Source organism: Calonectris borealis, chromosome 12 (assembly GCF_964195595.1).
Source record: "Calonectris borealis chromosome 12, bCalBor7.hap1.2, whole genome shotgun sequence".
Taxonomy (NCBI): Eukaryota; Metazoa; Chordata; class Aves; order Procellariiformes; family Procellariidae; genus Calonectris; species Calonectris borealis.
This window is the reverse complement of record NC_134323.1, coordinates 12,742,156-12,761,453: the sequence shown is the minus strand read 5'-3', so window position 1 is coordinate 12,761,453 and position 19,298 is coordinate 12,742,156. Positions and strand designations below refer to the sequence as shown.

The window sequence follows — 19,298 nt, the reverse complement described above, 5'->3', positions numbered from 1 at the left end:
ACTTGCTTGTTTCTAAGGTTTCCTTTTTCAGACTTAAAATAACTGTTTAAAAGGCCAAAGCCTTTTTCTTCAGCAGAATAAATCTTCAATCCCTTGATACGTTTTCTTTTTTTTTTTACATTTTTGGAGGCCACGCTCATCCCTGCCAATCATAGGTTTGGGCAATTTCTCCAAGGCAAAGCTGCTTCTCTCATGCTGCCTGAATCTACCTGAGCATCCATCAGTGCGTGTGGTTCCCTGCATACCTTCATGTAAGGAAGGAAAATGAAACAACAGGTAACAATTGGACTTGATTCCACAAAGAAGCACACAAGTGCCCAGTAAGTCTTTAAGAGGCCACTTAGGTCATCATGCATGCTGCCATGTAAACTTTACACATTTTTCTCCCTTTTCAAGGCCTTTAGGATAAATCTCTCAATAATCCCAGACTCCTGTTCATAGTCACGCTGTAACCCAGGATATAAAGTTCTTTGGCTTAATAAGTATCTCCTAATAGTCATAGGGAGAGAACAAATACCCTTTTTAAACTGTTAACCTTACTGATAGCATTTGATAGTCAGCCATGAAATGCTCCTGACTCACCTGGCTGATTTTTCTCAAATCAGGGCAAATGGGATTTCATGAACGTGGTCTCACCACGTCCCTACCAAATCCAGGGATCCCTTACCTACACTTTTCCTGAGTTTCCCTCCTGCTATCAGCAGTAGTCATTGTTCTCAGAGCATCTTCACCTCTTTCTACTCATCAGCTTCAAGCCGAAGATCTGCCATGTATACAAATTTACATTCATTTCTCTTGCAGGTCCTCCCAGCTATCCTGTTGCTTTCTTAAATGGTGATGATGTCTCAATTTTGCTTCTACTTCTATGCTTTTATTATTTCAAAATTGGCAATTCCCCTGTCCTGCCTTTCACTGTAAAACTTGGGTGGTATCTGAGGTATTACTCTCTTCACATTCAGGATTTCACTGCCTCTTGTTACATGACCTGCTAAAATGTCTTTTAACAATTCCTTTCTTAAATCCTTATTCATTACTATAGTTTTCTTTCCTGGCCACCTCACTTTTCCACTTCCTTTCCAAACTACCGAACCACAGTATAGCTCTGTAGCTTCTTACTGCTCTGATCATGCAGCAATCATGAATCTTGTAATTGTTCTTTCCCTTTTCATATGAAATTTGAATCCCACGTCCTTATGCAGCATAACTGCCCAACTGTACCCAGTCCAAGTTTCAACACAGCTCTCTTCAATTTTGTTTCCCCTTCCCTGTCTTTTTTTATCATAGTCCATGCACTATTTGAATTGTCTCCAAATTCTCCAGATCTTAAGCCTTGAAGATCTTCAAGTATATCCGATCTGAACCCAAAGTCATCAGGATTTTGTTGGCTTCACATCCCAAATCTACAAGCATTCTTCTCATACTTAATTGTATCTGTGCAAGAATGTATAGGCTCAGGTAATCAATAAGGTAATCAATAATGTATTAATTCTAGTTCACAGTACAGACAAACTGTGACTGTAACATCACTGCCTTGCTACCAATTCCGCTTTCTAAAATGCTGATTTTGTTACCCATAACTAATATGCTTGCTCCTCACATAACATAAATTCCATTTACTTTCTTTTGTAACACTTTATGCTAAGATTTTGAGATGTTCTCTCTCATTTCATTAACCTTAAAGTTTATAAATTATCTGCCATTCATATTTTCTTTTCTTAGACCTCCTCCTTTGGTGCCTGCACTTTCTTACTGCTTCTCTTCTTTCCTTCGGATACAGGGTACACACACCTCAGAGAGTTCTAGAGTTCAAACTATTCCTGCAGCAGACTATGCAAATTTTATGACATATGAGAAAGATATCCAGGTCAAGGTCCTAATTCTAATCTTTAAAGACTACAGGATAAGGTTTGTAGCTGTTCCAGGAGTTGCTTGTCTCTCCATAAGCTGTGCAACAGCTGACCACTACAGGGACAGTGAGGCCTTGTCTACATTGAAAAGACCAATTGATTTCATTGTAAAGGGTAGAAGGAGGATTTGGACCTGGGAGGTTCAGCAGTTGAGACAGCTGTTTCTTTGACAGCTGATAGCTGTCATACCAATTTCCCTCAAGATTAGTTTTAAGGCAGCTCTAATGTAATGGAAGCGATAATGTAGAGTCAAGGCAAAACCTTAAACTAATGGAAGACAGATAGTGTGAGCATAGTGGTGCTGCAGCTCTTGCAAAATAACCGGCTGCAGCACATTCCCATTCCAAAAAGGCCAAAGGCTATCATAGCAAGGGATGACACCCTTTGGGGCTGAGAAAAGGCATTTTAGTAAAGGATATTTTGTAATTGATGGAGATCAATTTTGTGACCGATAGGGTACAATGGTGGATTTACCATTTTACAAATGCCAGCCTCTATTAACAACAGCTGCACAATGACCTACTTATAAAAAAGACAAGTGAAAATTCCATTTTGGAAGACAGCTGCATAGAAATTAGTATTTCCAAATGAATGTGAGAGCCTAAATACTACTGCCTCAGGCACTCATGCCAGAAAGGTTAAGTGGCACATTTAATAGATAATCTCTATGATTAATTTATCAGAAAGAACCAAGTGGCTAATTTCCCCTAATTGAAATTTTCTGGCATGATAAAAAATTTTCATATATAATTCCACTTCCATTTAAATCCATTGTACTAACTTATTTTATTGTATGAAAGCAAACAAAACTACAGTCTTGAATCCTGCTTTCATTTTACACCAACGAAACAGAAGACTTGAGTGGCCACAGAGAAAGTAGTAGAAAGGATTCTTTTGAGGACTGATAATAAGAAATGGGACCAGACTTTCAAATCCAGTCCCAGGTGTCAAATACAAAAAAGAAGCCAGATTTGCAGAGTGCTTTCAGCCATCAGCTTTTGGTTTTAGCAGTGGGAGAAACCCGAATGAACACTCACTACAGTGAATTGGGTGGAACAGGGCTCACTCAGATCAGCAAAGAAATGTACTTTTTATGAGATTGGAGCAGGCTTCAGGAAAAAAATCACGTAGCAATCTGAGGTCAGGACTGACTGTGTCAATGTACTAATCCTGAAATATTTGAGCTGATCATCTATACCTACATTTTCAAGTATTTCTAATAAATTTAAGTGCCCTAAATTTTTAAGAAAGGGATGGCTTGCAAGGAGAGGTAATCTTTTTACTCAGACTGTGATAGTCAGATACAAATTCTTCTTCAGATCTGGCACAGAGAGAGCTGTGGATAGATGCTAAGGATAGACAGGAAGAAATTGCTCTGAATTTAGCTTTGCTAGGTAAATCAGTTAAACAATTTGAGGGGAAAAAAGGGTACCTGGCATCTGCAACAGTGGAGGAAACTTGCAAGGGAAGAATTAATACCGGTCTTATACAGAACAGAGAACAGCAGTTACCCATTTCCTTTGGGCCATGAGGCAGTATGTGTGTGGAAAATGTCAGTGTATTGTAAAATCAATGTCTCCATTATATCCATGTTTTTTCTGCCCTGTCATTTTTGTTCCTGGGCTTGTCTTTTCAGAATACTTTTAAAGTCTTTCTTAATGGTCAGGACATCAATCACAGGTGGTGATTACTTTGTTTAAGGCTCCGACTGCCAATTCTTTCTATGTTTTATCGCTTGTCTATTGGAATTAATTTCTGTATGTAGTAATTGTTTGGTTGTAGTAATTGTATGGTTCATATAGTCGTCATAAGGACTTTTGGTTCACTATTTTGGAATGTGCATGTTTAGGAAACGTGGATATTGATGGATCTTGTGCAAAGGTATCAGATCTTGAATCCACCGTACAGATGCTTGGCACTTCTGAAACTTGCTGCAGAGCATCTCAGCTTGGCAGTGCTGTAAAAGTGAACCTCTGAGTGGCTCTCTGAGGGTTTCCTAAGGAGTTGCTGGAATTGGAACTCCACACTCCTGATTGCAGGTCTTGCACGCCATATCTTTTGTACTAAAAAGTATTGCCGTTGATTAGATTCCCGATACGCAATCACTTCTTGGCTAGAAAGTAGAACTGTGTTTTGAATATGCTTTTTATCTGTTGCAGGTTGTACAGGCTTTAAAACTCACGCAGAGGAATCCTGCAGATTCCACTCCCTTCTCTTTCCCCCTTGGAGGGGTAGGGGGGGATTCTTAAATATTCCTGCTACAGACCTGCCTGGTCTTCGCAGACTTTGCCCTGGGTAGTAGCTTCAGATGTGGAAGAGGGTGTGAACAATCTGGGCCAGAGCTGGGAGCCAGAGGCTGTCCTGTCCAGCCAGTTCCCCAGCAATGCAGCAGTACAGGGCTTCCTCTCGGAAGCAGAAAATAGGAATCACCTCCAGCAAGTCAGTGTGGCAGTTCATCGTCCAAGGCTTTGTAGCAGTTCTTCTGCAGCGTTGCTAAGCAGTTACCAACAGATGGCAATGCTGCACCGAGTATTCAGTACCTGTATGCGGTCCCATGGGCTTCCCCCTGCCCTTCCCAGGGAATTGCAAGATGGTTACTACCTTGTTGTTAACTCTTCTCATAATGATGTCACACAAACATAATCGTTCTGGAAAAAAATTATGAACATCACTTGTTTTGATGATTATACACAGGGGCAGTGCTTTTGAATGCCATCAGTGGTGGTCCATCTCTTTACCCGTTGAAGGTAATGGGAAATTCAGTAGTTTCACTGGAGGTTCTGTTAATCAACATTTTTGAAAGATGTCACCCTTAATATATTAGAGATTTGTCCAAAGCACAAAATTCATTTTTTTATACATGTAAAACTCAAGTTTCAAGAGTCTGAAATTACTTTTTTTTTTAATAAGGCATCTTTTTCCTTTTAAGAAATAATTATGTGGGCCAAAACCCCCATAACAGAGGTATGCTAAGAACATAAATTGTACTATGGTGGGAAAAAATTTCCAATTATGTCAGAAGCATGGTCCACAATAGAGATATCTTCTGTAAGTATCTTATTGTTACAAATAGCTTTTCTGCTATGAAAAAGGGAGCCAGAGTATAAATGAGCATTAAGCCACCACATTTTAATTACTTGGCATTCTAAATTGGGTAATGGCAATAAAGTTTAAAACAGAGGTGGGAAATGCACTAACTTTCTCAGAGACACAAAAACTGTTAAAAGTAGAGCTTTTTATATTAGGAATTTTTTCTAAGTAAAATATTAGTTCTCTGTGAATTAATGTATTTATTACTGATCTGGAAAGAAAGCAAAGATCTGAAAAAGGAGCAGCAAAATCTGTAGATGACAGGTTATTTATACTATGGTTAGATAGGACTGCAAAGAACTTCAAAAGATCTAATTAGACAATATCACACAGGCAGACTGATGGCAAGGAAAACTCAATTTTAATAAGTATTGTGCTATGGAAGGAAAGAACAGAAGTTATTTATGTGATTCACAGCATACTAGAAAAACGTAGCAGCTTAGAAAACAGACTGAGGTCATGTTTAGCTGTGGTCAAAACAAGTAAACAAAATGTTGTGATGCATAAGAAAAGTGATAATGAATAAGTTGGAGAATGTTAGAGAAATCGATTCTGATATCTTGATCTTGAAGAAAGTGTAATGATACAGGCTGCAAAGATCTCAATAAAGGATACAGCAGAGCTAGATGAAATTAAAAGCAGGATGAGAAGAATGACCTGGGTCAGGGAAAAGGCAAACTGAAAGATGTGTAGTTTTTACGCTTAAAATGAAGCAGGCCTGAAAGGCCTGTGATTAAAAAAACATAAAAATATTAATATTACAGAAAAGGTAGATTTTGAGCTTCAGTTCTTGCTGTCCTCTAACAGGAAAACAAGAGGAAATTTGTTGTGAAATGCAATAATAACAATAATAAAATAATAGAAGCATGTACTTATATTACAAAACTTATTGTTAAGGGAAATCATTGAGACCAACCATTTCACAAGATTCAAAAAGAGATTCAGTGGTTAAATTGTTACCAATAATACTTAAAAGTAGTGATTTCTTTGAGTAAAAAATTGTGGGAAGTACATGAAAATGCCATGCTTCAGGTTTTTAACATTCAAAACAGATTTAAATCAGGTTGCAATCTAGTATGTACAGCAGATTATTCGTTACCTATGGGTCTTCTACACCTTCCTCCAAATCATCTCCTGATGGCTTCTGTTGGAAACAAGACATTAGGCTAAATGTATATTAGCTGAACAATTCCTATACCCACACTGCACAGAATTTCTATTGTGAGTCATATTCTGCAGTGATCATATTCTGTAATTATACTGAAATCACAAATAGATTTCAGCAAGCCTGTGCAGAGATGCATTTCGATAAGCCTAACAGTGGCTTCCTAATTTGCACATTATTTACCGAAGTTATAGCAGGTAACTTTCTAAAAAGAAAAAAAAAATTAAGTGATGCAAACCTTTACCTTCCTCCAGAACAGCCAACAGTGTCTCTGTTCTTTCCTTGAATATGCAACTGCTTTAAATCCTTAAGAACACTACCTGGCTTCTTAGCCATCATATTTGGGCTCCCAAGTGTCCAACACAAAGCTTCAGGCTACATTAACATCCTGCTTTGGGTACGACTGAAGTTGTTCACAGTCTCTCCCAAAATTGTTCCTGCTCCTTTTGGGCTAACTTGATGGAAGATCCATGGAGATCACTACTGCATAAGCAGTTAATATCTCTGTAAATACCTGATAGGGAATACACATGGAAGGAAACCCCAATCGCATCCTTTCTGAAGAACTTAATATTTCCATGCTTCAGTTATCAGCCCACAAAATGATTGTAATACTAACACTTTACATGAATGGTAACTAGTTAATTAACATTTCTTAAAGTCCTGAAACCTCAGATTAATAGTGCTCTGGAGTATAAAGACATAATATTATTTCATTGAGCATTTGTCATTTAAAAAGCTCTGTGCCTAAAGCTTTAATCAAACCCTTAAGTTGAGAGCAATTTCCTTTTTGTCACATTTGGGTCTCTTGTCTCTGCACGTGTAGTTAAACTATGTATTTTGTTTGAGAGGAGCACAGGTACTACTGTTTATATGATCATAGAAGCCAAACCCAGCAGCAGAATCCTACACTTGAGAGAGGTGTATAGTTGTTTTAAGAGTTATTTTTAGAGGATATGTTTCCTGAATTTACAAATTGTGACACTATATCACTTCTGTTAGCACAGAAGAAAATCTTCTGTTCAGTTAACTGTTGTTTTGCTAAAGCTGCCAAGTCACAGTGTCTCTAAAATGTCTTGGTTCTAACAAAGGCCGCTATTTTTTGTTATATGAAACAATTACTGGCTACCAGATTTAAATCTGTTTTGGTAGCATAGGAATACATTCATCTTGGGTACAATTCCTCTATATGCAATGGATTTGAACAAGGCAGGAAATTAAATTATAATTTACCATTATTTTATACCAAATACTACAGAAAGCAAGGGTATCCTTTTGAATAATGAGCAAAGAACTATGAATTTTCAGTAATGTCCACTGCTACAGAAATCAGAGCTTTTAATTGTGGTCAAGAACACTACCTTGAATAGTACAAAATCATTTCAGATAGATATGTGTGACTTGAGGCTAAAATTTCATGGTCAATTGGCAATTGTGCTGTAAACATTAATAAAGGAACACAACTGAAAATGTTGAGACGCCAATGACTTCAATGGCAATAAAATCAGGCCCCCTGCAATAGTTGTTTTCAAGCTGCAGATGACACTATGGAGCATCAGACTGCTTACTTGGACTCCAGTTTAGAGTCCCTGCAAAAATCTTTCTCTTTTCCAAAAGACCTCTGGCAAAAAGATAATACACAGCACAAGATTGTTATTCAAGCCTCATCATCTGGCTTAGCACGTAGCATCAAGAACATTACTGCATGTACAGCGCAAGCAGGAGCGAAGTCTGAGGCTGAGGGCATGGCGGGACTGCCCCTTTCAAAAGCAGCCAAGATTTCTGCTTGATCAGAAGGACTGCATGATGATGGCCTGCAATCATCCAGGTTCTGGTGGCTAAACCAAAGCAGCTCTGAGCACACGTATTCTTTTCCTGTATTCTGGGAAGCCAGCTGTATGCAGAAAGATTTTTCTGCTTTTTTTGTGTAATCAATACTGACAGGTAAATTCCTTCTGAAGTATTTTTAGACATTACGTATAAACTTCACCCAGTCTCTTGCAATTCAGTGTTTCTTTCCCTTTACAAGCAGAGAAGCTGAAATAAGATTTTTACTCTGAAAGCTGACCGGAAGAACAGCAATAGTGCCTTCTCTGCTTTTTATATTACATTTGGTTTACAATTTCAATAAAGATCTATTTATTTACAGGTTGTCAGCCATGCACATTTAATATTAAAAGTTACTATTGCTGACTTCAATATGAAAACGAATAGAAATTCAGGAAGCACAATTAATAATTCTGCTAATGATGCAATGGAGAGGAAGTTTACTCTTTTGTAATTGCATTAGTGGTGTCACACTAATAAGACAAACCGGCAGGAAAAATACTCATCTAAAAAGAAAGCAAGCAGATTTTTTTTTCATGTAGAAGGATAGCAAAGTTGTTAAATTATGTATACTTTTTGATTATATTCACAATAAAAGTACTTGCCAAGTTCACAGAGGAAATCATTGCGCAAGCCTGGTTTGCAGGTCTGTGATCCAGCCATCGTTGTCTCTTGTTTTTATAAGGTGAGCCAATCAGTTAGGTAAAACATGGTTCCACTGAAAACAATGGGAAATTCATTCTGATGTTAGTGGAATTATGTCAGTTCCCATAACTGTTACTTTTTCAGGTAATTGTTATATTTATTATACATTATATTAGCAGTAATTAAATATTAATTATTATAATTATGTGTAATTATAATTATATAAATATTACATATTGTACTTATTTTGCACATATACTATACAATAGAGAGGATAGGTCTTAAAACATACTATTTAGAGAAAATGCTACGTATTTCCAAGTTAGAAGTACTTTTCACAATGGAAATGGTTTAATACAGACATTTAAGTTACTTTGGTTTCTAGAAAAATACACTTTTTACAGTCATAGGGTCTGATCTACTCCCATTAAGTTTAACACAAAGATTGCCGCTCATCTTAAAAGCAGCAGAACCAAGCTCTCGGAATATATTCTTTAAAATATGCTTTACGACTTTAAATGTTCATCATTGCTGCAGTGAATAGCATACATGTCTGAAGATCAGGAATGTGCAGTATCAAATAGGAGGTGACTTTAACTTGCGCTGTTTTGGTAATGTGCATATTAATTCAAAGTTCTAGCAAATTCCCTATGTATGATTTTTCGATTGTAAGTCGAGTCCCTAATGGGAAGCAAAGACAGCTTTAAAGTACCATTCACATGTAGTAATTCTTGGCAGCTGACCCATTAAAGCAGAGTTTTGAGACTTGTGCTTTGCACCGCTATCATTTCTGCGACTAGTTTCCTTCCTCCCCTCCCAGTGGGGCTCCTGCTGGGAATGTAACACACATCACTGGAGTAAGCAGTGATGTGCCAGTCTGCATCTGCTACAAAGCAGCCTAAAAATAAAACCCAATTGGACAATGCCATTTGGTGTACAGCAGCACATAGTCTAGTAACGTAAACCAGGCTGTCAGCAAAGATAAATGATTGTTCAGCTACATGCCAAACAAATCCCGGGGTCTTAAAAAAACCCAGAAACAATCCTTTGATATTCATTTATAAACTTAATCTCTCAAGATATATTATCACTGCATAATGAGAACGTCTCATCAAAATTTACTATTAATATTTTAAGAAATCAGCCCATCTTGCAGCTTGTTTCAGTTCAAGGAAGTTCTCTGGTAACGTAGATTTTGTTTTAGAAGATGTCTACCCTTCAAGTTGACATTTTTTCCTGTGCATATCAGATGAGGCTGATTCTTTTGCCAGTATCTCTCTTTAAAATCCCAGTTCTGTAGACTGAATCTTTTCAAAAAGGTCTACATGTTAATGTTGTTCTTTCTACAGCTTCTGTTTAAAATAGCTGCCTGTATTTTTTTGCTTGTGTGTATTATCAGACTCCTTGAATTTAAAACGGTATTGCAAGATCAGCACCATGATTTTTAAAATCATTAAGTAAAAACATGACTGAAGCTAACAGGCTTTAAAAATCTTTTGTTACTGCTACTATAGTTATGGCTGGAAATCCCCAAATTACATGTATACCATTATACAGCTGGAGAAATGAGCTTTACAAAGATTTCTGTTTATGTATTATCAGAAGAATGATTACACACTCTTAAAAACATAGGGTATAAAGCCACTACAGATTGAACCTCATTCTTATTATGTACTGTGCTGGTTTGCCAATTCTACATGCACAAAAACCACGAGAGAGAGTGTCCCAAAGTATTATGAGCTTGATTTTCTCAGGAAACTACCATTCCTAGAATTGTGAGACGAAGCAAAACATGACATTGCATGGAACTTGCAATCAGAAGGCCAAAATTAGCAACCCTGAAGACTGTCAGTATGTTATTTAATTCACAGGAGGAGAAAAACACAACTCCCATCAGGGACAAATGTGTCTAATGCCCAAATCCTACTTTTCTGAAACCATCATTGGGGTCACCTGGTGTACATAGTCAAGAGTTTGTTAGTTGGCACAGGGGTCAAGCTCACATGGGCAATTATTCCAGGAAATAGCAAATCATGTTACCTCAACAACTCTACAGATTATTTGTTCTCTAGAAACAATATTGATTAGGTTGGGGGATAGATGTGCATGCTGTACATTTTAATTTAAGAGCACAATAATAGAAGTGTTTCACTACTTTTATGATTATTATCTGATACAGTCTCTAAGACAGGACAGAATTGTCTCTAAAGTTGTCTAGAAGAGAAAATATTTAGATCTGCACTGTGTCCCCAACTCAGAATGCTATTTTTAAGCCCTGATGCTACTGCAGTTTATTTACCATCTCTTCTATTTGTAGCCTTCGGTACGGTGAAAAACAAAGATAAATATGACAAACCAACTCTGTGTATTTTTATCACATCAATCTGTGTAAAAACAGGTAATTCATTTATTTCTCACAATATCTGTGATAACAATTAAAGATAAGACAAATACATGTCTGTACCTGTGCATGTACATATGCGTTTCTTGGCATGTTTTAAGGTTGCTTTTCAGCTGGATAAAAACTGATTACAGCTAGCATTAGTGAAATATCAAAAATGATGGGCTTATCATTCTCTATTACCTTTATTTCATATTGAGGCAGCATGTATTTAGCTTACTTAGAGGAAGTTAAGCATAAGCTACTTTATTGTGATAAATTCACAATAGGTTCCCTTACTAACTAGTTCCTTTACTAATTAGGTTTTTTACTTCCTATATGACTATGCATTTCAATCTCTTTTCTTCTCCTTTTTCTTTTATGCTAAACTGAACATCTGTCAACTACATCACCATGTCTGAAATATTCTCCCATTAAAAAGGAAAAAGAGTATACTCTGTATTCTGTTATTTACTGCCTTCTCATCTTCCAGCTCTTGGAATTATAAAGATCCTTGAGATGTATATACAGTGTGTTGACATTCAATACCACTATCAAAGCTTAACTTTGAAAGATCTATATCATATCATTTCCCCACTCTAACTCTTGGAATTCCAAAAGAAAACTAACATATGCAAAATCCAACAAGAGAAAACAACTGATGTATAAAATTTGTATGGCCTACAGATTGTTTTACTATTCCCTCGTCTTTTAGTAACTGTTGGCTTGATGTGTGCCTAAAAGGATCTGAAGTATATATGTTCGGGTTATAGTATCTTGATTCATCAGTGTGAAATTAAAAAAAAAAACACACCTGTATCTTTGAATTATTTAGCAGTGCACACACAAAGCTGAAAATCTGTCTTACCCTCAAACCTCAGTTGTCAGTTGCTACCACAGGGCTGTTTTCTCACGGTCCCTCGTGCTGACAGATACGACAACTTACACAAGAGTTGCATACTGCATACGTGCAGTTCTTGTGGGACTGATGTTTTGTCTCCTGCCTCTCACACCAGCGAGAACTGTGATTTGATAGGCTGATACAGACTTGGTAGCTTTTTATCCCTCCTTTTACAATACTGCAATTGATTAGATGTCATGCAAAAGAGCTAGGAACCACAACTATCAATTTCAACAAAGCTAAACACAATTTATATTCATGACAGATGGAGCCAAACCACAGTAGAGAGGTTTGCATGTGCCTCTTGAAACAAGGAGGATGTAGAAATTAACAGGGGATGCAGAGAGCACCTTTAACTAGCCTACTCAGACGTAAAGGGCATCTATCTGCCTTAGATGCCCTGGTGCATTTGGGAGAAAGGATCTAAAATTATTGTGGGATGCCAGAGAAATAACTTCTGGTAGCCCTTAAACTTCAAGCAAATGAATACCCAACCGAGGAATTTCTAGGCTGTGAAAAAGACAACAGTAGAGTGAACTGTAAACACTGTGAGACCTGCTCCTGCATCCTTGGCATGTATCCAGCAGTGCAGGATATTTGCGTCTAATAACATAGCCAGTTGTGTACCATTTTGGCTGAGGAAGTTTAAAAAGCAAACAAACAAACAAAAAATCACTGGGCACTGTATCATCGGCTTTAGCTTAGTGCTGAGCAGAGTGAGCTCCTCAAACCTCGTGTCAGATTTATCAAGGAGAACCAGGCCCAGGTAGTGGACCACAATGCAAGCAAACCAAATACACTCTTGGCTGCAGTTACAGAGGAAGTATGAAAGCACTAGAAGCTGACTAAACAAATCAAGAACCTGAAACCGGCCACTGAGGTCAGCTACGTTGACTTTCCTGTTGGAGCCAGAGGAAAATTGTACTCAATCATGTAGCCAATCAAGCATTGCTAGCTGCACTGGTCCCTTGGAAAGCAGACGCAACTGGGTTGCCAAGTTTTAGTAGATAAGTCCCACTTTTCTCTGTCAACATCCTGAATATCTTCTCAAGCATAGGACAGACAGGTGGCCAAAGCTCCATCGTGGCCAAAGACTAGCTCATAGGCATCTCACGTTTCATGATGTCACCAGGAGACCTGGACTGGTTTGGATAGGACACCCAAAAGAGGCTCTGTATTGAGGGGTTTAGCAAGAGTCACTTATGAAGGAAGCTTTGTCAGTCTCATATTTTGTTGTTCCTGAGAAATGCCTTCCTGTAAGTGGATTACTTAAATCCCAATCTGAGTCAGGGCCTTTGAGTATTTCTGTAATTAATGAAGAAACTGTAGAGAAAAGACTAGTTCATTCATGTGTCACGCCTGCATCAGATCACAGCTTTATCTACTACACTTTTCTGTATGTTATCAAGTAATTTAGCAAAGTTTCAACCATGAGATATTGGCTTACATGTTTCTTTGCTATCCTTCTGTTCAACCTACTTTCATAATTCCATGTTCTCCATTACAAAATTACGCCTTATTTGGCAGTTTTCCACAATACAAAATAATCTGTATAGGCAAAAGGTAATAACAGTACCACTAAGGCAGTTGAAATTAAGTTGCCTTTGTTACAGTGCCCTAACAGAAACTAAGGCAATGCAGTAACATTCGGTCCCCTGTTCAGTCCTTCTGCAACAATCCTGTGTTGCAGGAATTACCACATGAAATTTCTTTAAAACTACCACGTAGGCTTCTTTCTAGATGACTTTAATTTTTTTTTTATATATTTATAAACATATATAATTTGTGTGTATTTATATAAACTTAAGTTAAAATAAAAAATCTAAAATTCACCATTCATATGGTAACATGTTTACTACAGACTACTGAAATAAGAATTATGTATCCAATATAAGACACTTAGTAAAAAAGTCAAATTCTGTTATCTGAAACATATGTAACACCTTATTGCAATCAGTCGTACAAGGTCAAACAAACAAAACATAATTTGGCAAGTACCCTCTAATTTCCAACATCTAGTAGAAGCGATACTATTTTTCTATACCTGTAAAAATGTTCTAGAATTAATTCTAAATTTTGTTTCACTTCTTAAATAGTGTTTACACTCTATTATATTAGAATTAATAAGTTGGGTCAATTACATAGAATTACATTTTACTCTTAGTCACAACCTTACAATGGAATAGACTTAAATGCCATATTCATTCCTAAGTTAAAAAAAAATCAGTCTAGTTCTCATTCACACATTTACAGCGTATCTGTTTTATAACAATCTTCTAAGATCTAGTATAACATGTCAACAACAGTTCTTTGTGTCTCAAATATTCTCTCAGCACCTCCATATTTGCTGCATACTTTGAACAGTTCTAAGCCAACTACTAATGGCTAACTAACAATGAATTCATAATAATTTGCTACTCATCAGAATAATTTTTTAAAATATAAAAGCTTCTCCAGTATTTAGATGGCCATGCAAACTCTTTTACCACAGCTGGCTAAGAAGTACATTTTTGTGGTTTTGCAAGCTGATTCCTTTTTGTGAAAGTTTTCAAGAAAACAAGCAAAATGAGATCCCAGACATCTGAATCACCAGACATTCAAAAAAATTACACATATGTTTAAGTAGTTGACTTCCTGAAGCAAAAATATGAAATGCCAATGACCATTTTGTGCATGTAGTTGGGAGTACTCCATTCCTGTGCCCATCTAGCTGGTCGCAACAGGCAAAGGATTTATTTCAGAGTCTAGTCCTCTATTTCCGCACAACTGGAAGGCAGTTTTTAAGCAGAACAGCAATTTAAAAACAAACACATCTTCTCCTTCATGTCTGGACTGGGACACTGACCTTAAAAATATCCGAAATTCTTCCACTGCCTGTAAACAAAAATGGACTGCAGGCAGTCATGATCATATGTCACTCTTACAAAACATTCTTACTCGCTGGCTACTTTTTGGAAAGGTTATTTGCTGCCAATCAAGTGACAAGTTCTGCTTATAATAATGGTGATGACATCAGACCTGTAGAAGAGAAGATTAGTATGTGGGGTCTAAATATATAAACTAGAAGGTCATGGGACACATCCAACGTCAGTTGAAGTCAATGGCCTCCATTCACTTAGATCAAAACTGGACTGATCCATGTAGGATTGAGAGATTTATATATATATTTTCCCTATAGCCAGTATCATTGGCTTGCAGTCTAGGATTTTTTAAGGTGACCTGGATCTTTGATTTGTCTGACAAGAAAAGCTGATTGTCCCTATTTTTATTTTTATGCGGCCATATATAGTCAGTCGTGTTCACTCTTTCCAAAGTGGGACTTGCCCTGTGGAGGTAACGGGCAAGAATTTTTCGAAACAGCAGGCTGGGGACTCTAACCATGCATTTCTTTTGCCATTTGGTAGTGTTTACAAAGAAGCTGGGCAAGAGGCCAATTCTCATTTTAAGCCTTAGGTTGGACACAATGGTCGGTCAATGTACTGAGGGGTATAAAGCATAGGTCAGCAGCTTTCCTGTCAGGCAGCAAATAACTAAGTTTCACTTGTCTGAAATAGGATTTTAGTTGTCCAGGGCTGCAGGACAAAAGGACTGTTCTCACCCTGACAGCTGGAATGGATGATTTGTGAAATGTATTTTTAGAAGTCTTATTTGCCTATGTGTATGCCTGCATTGTCAAACATTCAGACAGCAAGAGCAAGTTAGGCTACGAGCCACGAGGACTGTGACATACCGTACAGACTGTATAACATATCTAGATCTAAACCTGCATTTTCATTACTTCTCACCCTCCAACTGCAAATACACAGTCCAAATATTAATGCAACACTACTGCTGTTCTTCCTGTACTTCAACATACTATCACTACAGCATTCACAGTAATTAGTAATCACAAAGGGAAAATCACTGCTGACACAATAGGACATCAGTGATCAAGTCTATTTCCCAAAACCACCCTGGTTTTCCCCACATTTCCTTTTCCTAAATGTGTCTCCATCTGATTAACAGAATCTCTTGTAAATTAGCTTTTTCCTTTAACAAGACAACCCACTCTTGAGGGATTTTATTACTAATATTCATCCTCCTAATCTTATCCCACACCTTGCTGACACGCATATCCTTATTAACATTTGCACATGGCTATTGTGCCAGTGCTGCTTTTTTTCCGGGCTAATGATTTCTTCCTCCTACAGCCCGTGACATCAAGTTCCACTCATAATACATTTCAAAGCTGGTTTCCTCTCTCTCTAAACAACATTGTTACATTTTTTTGTTTAAACAGTGCACTGGTTTCCTTCCCTTCCTGTTCAATGGAGGTCTTGGAAAGCACTTTTCACATACACGTAACGTCGATAGGAAAATCATAAATATAACTGAACACATCTATTCTACGCTGATTTACATATGACTTTACTAAATAGTTAATCATACTACCATCTTTCAAAATATTTAGAATTCACAAAATAAAAAAATAGAATATTCAGTATACGTACAGCATTGTAAGCATTCAGGAAAATAATTTTAATGTACAATGTCACAATAGATACCTACACTACATATTTTCTAGTCCTTAAAAGTTTCCTCTTTATTCTGCATTGGTTATTATGCACTTCTGCTGAATTGAATGTTTTCATACTCTGTTCACATTAAGAAGTGTGAACTTCCTATTTATTTCTCAGTCTGTCTTAAATTCCTACCATCCGGTTAAGACATGTTAGCTTTAAGGCTAGGATTCTTACTAGTCTTCTGTGCCTTTATGCTCTTAATCTATAAACTTCATCTGTAATAAATTTCAAATGAAATGTCTGATCTTTAGAGACAGTTACGTCTCTAAAGTTATGCTTGTTGGGTGTTACTCCACTGTTAGTGTTGACAGAACCAATAAATTCTGCACAGATCCACTGAAGACAATTAAATCACTAGCGTAACAAAATACGGAGCAGATTTGGACACCTCCCGATAGTGTGAAAGAACATGTTTGTGCATTGTATTAAACTGTAAGACTAGGTCTGTAGAACAAATTTCTGCTTGTGAATACAGTATGCTTGGCTTATGTAGTTTTGGGATCTATTGGTAAAACTGCATGTTGGTAAAACATATAGCACTATTAGAAAAAGTTCTGGTGGATGGCCATGAGCTAGTGCAATGTAATTTGCTATTGATCAGACCAGGAGATTGTTGTGATCCTGTAAGCACCGTATCACGCTCTTCATATGACCAAGAACTGCAAGGTACATGGCTTGGAGAGCAGAAGGGTTTCTGGAGAGCAGAACAGTTTGAGGTGGGAAATGCCAATAACTCACCGGGGATTCTAGATTTCTTTTTGGACAGGCCTAGACTGGACATGCAACAAGACTCAAGTGTGAGTGGTAATGTTTGCCTTAGTAACTCCTGATGGTTTGCTTCTTCCTACAACAGTCCCCGGCACTGCTCTGCGCTGGCTAGGTGACACAACCTCAGCACAAGAGCAACACTGGGGCTCCTGGAGAGCTGCTTGCAGCTAAAAAGCTCTAGACTGGCCACCCTGCTTCCCAAGAATAGGAAATATAAGTATCCCTAAAAATACATGTGTGTTTGTGTGTGTTAATCTCTCTCCATTCTTGAAAAAAAAAACAAACAACACAAAAACAAAAAACAGGAGGTATTTTGTGGGGATTTTTGGATTACTTTTAAGGTGTAGCCTCAGGATCTGGCCTGGGAGGAAGGAAAATCCATCCCAGTATTTTCGTTTCTCTTCCCCTTCCTCTTCAGCTCCTTCCGACTTCCTTTACACTCAGTTGTTCCACTTCATACCTATACTTCCTTCCAATCAAAAACTTGTTGAAACCCCATCAGTCTCTTTTATCCTTTTTAAAATCAATGTAAATCAATGTTTCATCTACCATTTAGTTAAAAGCAGCAAAAAAAAAAAAAAAAAAGAAAAAAGGTATCTTCTCCAGCCCTTTATTGCACTATTCCAGTACACAGAATACTCCGACACCCCTGCCTCTTGAAGGAGCCAACAATATGACAGCCTTCTGTTCCCTTGCATGCTTTCCAAGTATTTCCCAGGTATCTCTTAATTTAAGGACTAAATTTACTACGAAGAGACATGCTTAGTAGACGTGCAAGAATCAGAAAAGTTCGGAGGGAACGCACTGATGAGAAACCCAGTCTGCCAGCAACCATCTGTTACGGAGAAGGAAACAAAGCCACAGATTGCTCCTAGGCAGCTCCCCACAGACACTGCTTGAGGACTGTTTCTAGCTTGTGGCTAGAAGGTGTCCAATAAATTGACAATTTCACTTCTTCCCACAGAGTTTTCTGATTAGCAGCACTGAAACTGTTGGAAATTACTGTTATTTTCACTTTATTAGTATCATATCCAAGTATGTGGGTTTGGGTTTTTTTTGGGGGGGGGAGGAAGGGGGGAGTTGGAGCCAGATGATCAGATACTTAGCCCTGTAAACAAAATGTTTGCTTACATATATTCCAACAATTTTTAACTACTCTCCTACTATTACACATTACCTTATTTTCTAACTTCTACCAGACATTTCTGTACATTATTAACTGCTTGTTCCATTTCAAATGTAAGATTCTAAATAAGCCTTGGAAATAAAAAATAATCACTTTCTAATAAGAAAGACAGGATTAGCAGAAGACTATTTCTATGGAAATAGGATTTGAAAATACATCGTATTGCACAGCAAACTTTTCTGTATAAAATCTGCATTAAGCCTGAGAAATAATAACAAACCAGTTTAAACTCACACAGCAAAGCCATCATAGCCCAGGCCTGTTTCTGAACATCGCTAAAGCTGGTAGCACCATGACAATTATGTCTAAGGAATCAATTTGAGATAATTTTTGTGCATTTTACCTAATTCCCAAATAAATCGATTTAACAGCAGTTTCTCCAGCTAGCGATTTTGAACGAAAGAGGAATACAGTACTTTGCAGGTGCCGCTAGCGATCTCCATCATGAATTGCTCTGCTGAGGAAGGACACTGCACCTGAACACAAAACAACAGAACGAGAAACCTCATTATTTTAAGCACGTATAAAATATTCACTGATTATTTATTCCCTTTCTCCCCCTTTTCTTCTGCCCGGCCATGCCTCACCCTCGTTCCCCTGCACCCCTCGCAGCCGGGGCCCGTCCCGGGCGGTCCCTGTCACCCCCTCACTGGGACAACCCCGCCGCCCCCTCCCCGCCTTACCTCACCCCCCGCGCCCCTGGCGACACCCCCGCCCCAGGGGACCCCCGGTGCCGCCGCTGCCCGCCCCTCCTCCTCCTCCTCCCCTCGCCGCCCCCTGCCCTTCCCTCACCCCTCAGCCGGCGGCCGCCCGCCCTCTCCCGCCTTCCCCTTCCCGCTGTCACTCGCGGCTCCGCCCGCCCCCTCG

The 19,298-nt window shown here is 38.1% G+C and overlaps 1 long non-coding RNA gene across 1 annotated transcript; it reads right to left on the bottom strand.

The window, feature by feature from the left end:
- Nucleotides 1–1,466: 1,466 nt before the first annotated feature.
- Nucleotides 1,467–19,297, bottom strand: LOC142087297 (uncharacterized). Its single transcript, XR_012675407.1, has 5 exons — nucleotides 19,224–19,297; nucleotides 18,775–18,907; nucleotides 8,595–8,707; nucleotides 6,097–6,141; nucleotides 1,467–4,687 (listed from the first exon to the last, which is right to left on the bottom strand). It is a non-coding gene; the product is annotated as an uncharacterized LOC142087297 (long non-coding RNA).
- Between the last annotated feature and the right edge of the window lies 1 nt (nucleotide 19,298).